General features: G+C 44.5%; 1 non-coding gene across 1 annotated transcript; it reads right to left on the reverse strand.

The window, feature by feature from the left end:
- Window positions 1-6,886: 6,886 nt before the first annotated feature.
- On the reverse strand, window positions 6,887-6,959 carry Trnar-ucg. Its single transcript has one exon. It is a non-coding gene; the product is annotated as a tRNA-Arg (tRNA).
- Window positions 6,960-8,623: the final 1,664 nt, after the last annotated feature.

Consider the following 8,623-nt stretch of genomic DNA (forward strand, 5'->3'; position numbering starts at 1 on the left):
GCCACGGGGACATGTAATAATACCACTCTGGTACATCTACCAGCATGGCTTACAGTAACGGGGGACGTATAATAATACCACTCTGGTACATCTACCAGTATGACTTACAGTAACAGGGGACATGTAATAATACCACTCTGGTACATCTACCAGTATGACACAGTAACGGGGACATGTAATACCACTCCTGGTACATCTACCAGTATGGCCTGATCACGGGGGACATGTAATAATAATACCACTGGTACATCTACCAGCATGAGAGAAACACAGTCACGGGGACATGTTGTAATACCACTCTGGTACAACTACCAGCATGACACAGTCGGGGACATGTAGTAATACCACTCTGGGTACAGCTTCACCAGCATGACACAGTCACGGGGGACGTAATACCACAATAGTACATCTACCATGACACAGTCACGGGGACGTAGCAATAACCACCACTGGTACATCTACCAGCATGACACAGTCACGGGGGACATGTAATAATACCACTCTGGTGACATCTACCAGTATGACACAGTCACGGGGACATGTAATAATACCACACTGGTACATCTACCAGCATGGCACAGTCTCGGGGACATGTAATAATACCACACTGGTACATCTACCAGCATGACACAGTAACGGGGACATGTAATAATAATACCACTCTGGTACATCTACCACGGTATGACACAGTCACGGGGACATGTAATAAGCACTCTGGTACATCTACCAGCATGACACAGTAACGGGGACTGTGTAATAATACCACTCCTGAGGTACATCTACCAGTATGACACAGTAACGGGGACATGTAATAATACCACTGGTACATCTACCAGCATGACGTAACGGGGGACATGTAATAATACCACTCTGGTACATCCTACCAGTATGACACAGTAACGGGGACATGTAATAATACCACTCTGGTACATCTACCAATATGACACACAGTAACGGGGACATGTAATAATACCACTGGTACATCTACCAGTATGACACAGTAACGGGGACATGTAATAATACCACTCTGGTACATCTACCAGTGTGAAACTTTGACATCCACGGGGACATGTAATAATACCACACTGGTACATCTACCAGCATGTAGCACAGTCTCGGGGACATGTAATAATACCACACTGGTACATCTACCAGTATGACACAGTCACGGGGACATGTAATAATACCACTCTGGTACATCTACCAGCATGACACAGTCACGGGGGACATGTAATAATACCACTCTGGTATCTACCAGTATGACACAGTAACGGGGACATTTAATAATACCACTCTAGTACATCTACCAGCATGACACAGTCACGGGGACGTAATAATACGCAGGTACATCTACCAGCATGACACAGTCACGGGGACATGTTGTAATACCACTCTGGTACAACTACCAGCATGACACAGTCACGGGGACATGTAGTAATACCACTCTGGTACAATACCAACGCCGACACAGTCACGGGGACATGTAATAATACCACAATAGTACATCTACCAGCGCTGACACAGTCACGGGGACATGTAATAATACCACTGGTACATCTACCAGCATGAAAACACAGTCACGGGGACATGTAATAATACCACTCTGGTACATCTACCAGCATGACACAGTCACGGGGACGTAATAATACCACTCTAGTACATCTACCAGCATGATGACACAGCCACGGGGACGTAATAATACCTCTGGTACATCTACCAGCATGACACAGTCACGGGGAACATGTAATAATACCACTCTGGTACATCACCAGCATGACGCACAGTCACGGGGGACATGTAATGTAATACCACTCTGGTACATCTACCAGCATGGCACAGCCACGGGGACACTGTAATAATGCCACACTACTGGTACATCACCAGCGCCGAAGCACAGTCACGGGACGTAATAATACCACTCTGGTACATCTACCAGCATGACACAGTCACGGGGACATGTAATAATACCACTCTGGTACATCTACCAGCATGACACAGTCACGGGGGACGTAATAATACCACACTAGTACATCTACCAGCATGACGCACAGTCACGGGGACATGTAAGTAATACCACACTGGTACATCTACCAGCATGACACAGTCACGGGGACATGTAATACCACTCTGGTACATCTACAGTATGACACAATACAGGGGACATGTAATAATACCACTCTGGTACATCTACCAGCGCCGTGACACAGTCACGGGGACGTAATAATACACGCGGTACATCTACCAGCATGTGACACAGTCACGGGGACCATGTAGTAATACCACACTGGTACATCTACCAGCATGACACAGTCACGGGGACATGTATTAATACCACTCTGGTACATCTACCAGCATGACACAGTCACGGGGACATGTAATAATACCACACTAGTACATCTACCAGCGGCTTACAGTCACGGGGACATGTAGTAATACCACACTGGTACATCTACCAGCATGACAGAGTCACGGGGACATATAATAATACCACTGGTACATCTACCAGCATGGCACAGTCACGGGGACATGTAATAATACACTCTGGTACATCTACCAGCGCATGACACAGTCACGGGGGACGTAATAATACCACACTAGTACATCTACCAGCATGACACAGTCACGGGGGACATGTAGTAATACCACACTGTGGTACATCTACCAGCATGACACAGTCGGGGACGTAATAATACCACTGGTACATCTACCAGCATGGCACAGTCACGGGGACATGTAATAGCACCACTCTGGTACATCTACCAGCATGACACAGTCACGGGGACATGTAATAATACCACTGGTACATCTACCAGCATGGCACAGTCACGGGGGACATGTAATAATACCACTCTGGTACATCTACCAGTATGACACAGCCACGGGGACATGTAGTAATACCACACTGGTACATCTACCAGCATGACACAGTCACGGGGACATGTAATAATACCACTGGTACATCTACCAGCATGACACAGTCACGGGGACATGTAATATACCACTCTGGTACATCTACCAGTATGACACAGCCACGGGGGCATGTAATAATACCACTCTGGTACATCTACCAGCATGACACAGTCACGGGGACATGTAATAATACCACACTAGTACATCTACCAGCATGACACAGTCACGGGGACATGTAGTAATACCACTGGTACATCTACCAGCATGACACAGTCACGGGGACGTAATAATACCACTGGTACATCTACCAGCATGGCACAGTCACGGGGACATGTAATATCTGCTCTGGTACATCTACCAGCATGACACAGTCACAGGGGACATGTAATAATACCACTGGTACATCTGCCAGCATGGCGCTGATCACGGGGACATGTAATAGCCATACCACACTGGTACATCTACCAGTATGGCCTTACAGCCACGGGGACATGTAATAATACCACTCTGGTACATCTACCAGCATGACACAGTCACGGGGACATGTAATAATACCACACTAGTACATCTACCAGCATGACACAGTCACGGGGACTGTAGTAATACCACACTGGTACATCACCAGCATGACACAGTCACGGTGGACGTATAATAATACACTGGTACATCTACCAGCATGGCACAGTCACGGGGACGTAATAGCCACTCTGGTACATCTACCAGCGCCAATGGCTTACAGTCACGGGGACATGTAATATACCACACTAGTACATCTACCAGCATGACACGTCACGGGGACATGTAGTAATACCACACTGGTACATCTACCAGCATGACACAGTCACGGGGGACATGTAATAATACCACACTGGTACATCTACCAGCATGACACAGTCACGGGGACATGTAATAATACCACTCTGGTACATCTACCAGCATGACACAGTCACGGGGACATGTAATAATACCCTCCTAGTACATCTACCAGCATGACACAGCCACGGGGACATGTAATAATACCACTCACAGGTACATCTACCAGCATGACACAGTCACGGGGACATGTAATAATACCACTCTGGTACATCTACCAGCATGACACAGTCACGGGGACATGTAATAATACCACACTGGAACATCTACCAGCATGACACAGTCACGGGGACATGTAATAATACCACACTGGTACATCTACCAGCATGAGAGCACAGTCACGGGGACGTAATACCACACTGGTACATCTACCAGCATGACACAGTCACGGGGGACATGTAAATAATACCACTCTGGTACATCTACCAGCATGACACAGTCACGGGGACATGTAATAATACCACACTGGTACATCTACCAGCATGACACAGTCACGGGGACATGTAATAATACCACTGGTACATCTACCAGCATGACACAGTCACGGGGACATGTAATAATACCACTCTGGTACATCTGGCATGACACAGTCACGGGGGACATGTAATATACCACTGGTACATCTACCAGCATGACACAGCCACGGGGGACATGTAGTAATGCCACACTGGTACATCTACCAGCATGACACAGTCACGGGGGACATATAGTAATGCCACACTGGTACATCTACCAGCATGACACAGCCACGGGGGACATGTAGTAATGCCACACTGGTACATCTACCAGCATGACACAGTCACGGGGGACATGTAATAATACCACACTGGTACATCTACCAGCATGACACAGTCACGGGGGACATGTAATAATACCACTCTGATACATCTACCAGCATGACACAGTCACGGGGGACATGTAATAATACCACTCTGGTACATCTACCAGCATGACACAGCCACGGGGGACATGTAATAATACCACTCTGGTACATCTACCAGCATGACACAGTCACGGGGGACATGTAATAATACCACTCTGGTACATCTACCAGTATGACACAGTCACGGGGGACATGTAATAATACCACACTGGTACATCTACCAGCATGACACAGTCACTGGGGACATGTAATAATACCACACTGGTACATCTACCAGCATGGCACAGTCACGGGGGACATGTAATAATACCACTCTGGTACATCTACCAGCATGGCACAGTCACGGGGGACATGTAATAATACCACACTGGTACATCTACCAGCATGACACAGTCACGGGGGACATGTAATAATACCACTCTGGTACATCTACCAGCATGACACAGTCACGGGGGACATGTAATAACACCACACTGGTACATCTACCAGCATGACACAGTCACGGGGGACATGTAATAATACCACTCTGGTACATCTACCAGCATGACACAGTCACGGGGGACATGTAATAACACCACACTGGTACATCTACCAGCATGACACAGTCACGGGGACATGTCTTCTACTCTGTTATCTACTGGCATAGCCTGATCACGGGGACATGTAATAACACAACACTGGTACATCTACCAGCATGGCACAGTCACGGGGGACATGTAATAATACCACTCTGGTACATCTACCAGCATGACACAGTCACGGGGGACATGAAATAATACCACACTGGTACATCTACCAGCATGACACAGTCACGGGGGACATGTAATAATACCACTCTGGTACATCTACCAGCATGACACAGTCACGGGGGACATGTAATAATGCCACTCTGGTACATCTACCAGCATGGCACAGCCACGGGGGACATGTAATAATACCACACTGGTACATCTACCAGCATGACACAGCCACGGGGGACATGTAATAATACCACACTGGTACATCTACCAGCATGACACAGTCACGACATGGGTACATCTACCAGCATGACACAGTCACGGGGGACATGTAATAATACCACACTGGTACATCTACCAGCATGACACAGTCACGGGGGACATGTAATAATACCACTCTGATACATCTACCAGCATGACACAGTCACGGGGGACATGTAATAATACCACTCTGGTCCATCTACCAGCATGACACAGTCACGGGGGACATGTAATAATACCACTCTGATACATCTACCAGCATGACACAGTCACGGGGGACATGTAATAATACCACTCTGGTATTCGTTGTCCCAGCAGAGCAGCTCTCACGTGCTGCTTACTGGACACCCTCTCATAAAGCTGGGCCTAAGCCACAAAAGCTCGTATAAACATTTTTGTTGACTCACCAGGAAAGTTCATATTCCGCTATTGTCTTCAAGTTTAACCACCGCACGATACACAATTTGTATTCTTTTAATATCGACTAAATATGTTAGTCCAACGTTTGAGAAAGTTGGTTGCTTGTTGACTAGACATTACCTGACGTTTGAACGGACGCAATACTTATTTACAAACGAACTGCATCAGACAGCTTGTGTGCTGCTTACACAAGTGTATCACCACCGCCCCTTGTGCAACTGACTATAGGACATGACTAATCAAACGGGATATACTTGGGTTTGTATATGATAATTTCAAGAAAGGAAAAATATCTGGGAAACTTCACTAAACTGACAGGCCTCCCACAAACATAGGCGTTACCCATCTGGTGTTGGCGTCATGTATCACACAGGTTCAGTAGTTACGGTGTGACTTACTGTTAAAGTAACACTGGGATAAAGTTAATGTTTAAGATGTCACTTACTGGTAAAGTAACACTGGGATAAAGTTAATGTTTAAGATGTAACTTATTGTTAAAGTAACACTGGGATAAAGTTAATGTTTAAGATGTAACTTATTGTTAAAGTAACACTGGGATAAAGTTAATGTTTAAGATGTAACTTATTGTTAAAGTAACACTGGGATAAAGTTAATGTTTAAGATGTAACTTATTGTTAAAGTAACACTGGGATAAAGTTAATGTTTAAGATGTTACTTACTGTTAAAGTAACACTGGGATAAAGTTAACTTTTATGAAATATAAATCAAATACGATTTCTGTAAACTGTGTTGAAGGACAGATAATATTAAAGTACAAAACAACACAGTATAAGAACAGTGTCGACCGTGACAGGACTCGAACCTGCAATCTTCGGATCCGAAGTCCGACGCCTTATCCGTTAGGCCACACGGTCATGTATATAGAGATGTAATTGCTTAATAATATATAAAACTACAATAACTTCAATAACTTCACAAGTTTGCACCAATACCCCAAATGAACCAACCACACTTGCAGAAGATGGAAGCAGCAGCAGAAGAATAGTACTGTAGTAATAAATATTGAACTAGACCTAAGGTCATTTATGAGTCTTACAAATTACTATCATAAAGAAGTAGTCTACTACAAATGGAAGAATTAATATACTCTACATTTAAAACTGTGAATCACAAAACAAATTTACGTTGGATGCACTCCGCCATTCTGCACTTTACGCTACACTTGGAATTGGAAGGCGAGTTTTATTAAAGCACTTGGTCAACATTGTATGACGTCACTTGCATCATTCGGACCTGCTCCAGATAGCAGTGGGACTGTCGCACTATACAATATTTTTTTCTCCTTTCGCACCTTATATTGGTCACGAGGATTGTTATTTCACAAGTTTCATCTTCGCTGAACCTACTTTCTGTACTGTATTATGAATTAGATCATCGTAAAAGCAGTTCACTTTCTTTCTTTTTCACGTGAACAGCGGCACAGCCAACCGAATATTACTGATGTTCGAGTCGGCAAGACTTGGGTCCTCTGACCAGATGACACTCCTCACTACTGTCACAGGGGCTCTAATGCAAGGGATCACACTGCCAAGAGGAAGGACGTAGAGTACAATCAGCTATGAGTCATGTACTGTACTTATAGCATGTAACAAGAAAGTATCCGAACTGTACGGTTGTGTTTAACGGATATGTATTGGGCCCAAGACCACGTGCACATGAGACGGAATAAAATTTGACGGTGACTTGACCATGAATGCAAAGAAAGATAAAGTTCTGTTCAACAATCAGAACAAACAGAGGTACAGTACATAAATCTGCTAAGTTCAAAGTAGGAGGAAGCCGGTATTGAAACTATCCATGCTGAAGCCGATGCTGAGGTGCTTATCGCCGAGACAGTTATAGAGAGTGCCAGTATTGGTGATGGCACTGTCTTATTGGTGCTTCTTTGTTATCATCACACCGATCCATCATACAAACTGTATCTAAGACCAGAGCCTAAATCATCTACTAGAAAACTCAAAGGATGGGTCGTAGCAGAAATGAAGAAAGGCCTCGGAGAAGAAATATATACTATAGTAACATCTATTTTCTCCACGCCAGTATCACATCTGAGAGTTTATTTCCAAATTCTGGTGTGGAAAGACTCGTCGGGAGGCGCTGAAGCAACAGAATGTGGCTGGAAATTGAGTGGTGACATGCACAGACCTGTAGGAACTGAACGACCGCCAGCACCTGAAAATATTCTTAGGTCACTACCTTGTGGTTGTAAAGCTGGTTGTAGGATGGCATCATGCAGTTGTAGGAAATTAGGGCCGGACAGCACAGTTGTATGTCTCGGCATTGCAAGGGAAGCTGTGCAAATTTACAGCCCAGTACATGTATTTCAGTGCTATGATATTGGATCATTATCATAAAGCCTAAATTTGGCTTCTTGGTGTCCTTTAACAGTACAACATTTGGATATTTGTCTTCATACTTTTTTTAATTTATTGGAAATATTAAATTAGTTGGTGCTTTAGTGGCACAAAAAAAATCACATTTCTTATTTCATTATTTGACCCAAAATAGTTTAATAAAT

This window comes from Homarus americanus, unplaced genomic scaffold (genome assembly GCF_018991925.1).
Source record: "Homarus americanus isolate GMGI-L3 unplaced genomic scaffold, GMGI_Hamer_2.0 scaffold824, whole genome shotgun sequence".
Lineage (NCBI taxonomy): Eukaryota > Metazoa > Arthropoda > Malacostraca > Decapoda > Nephropidae > Homarus > Homarus americanus.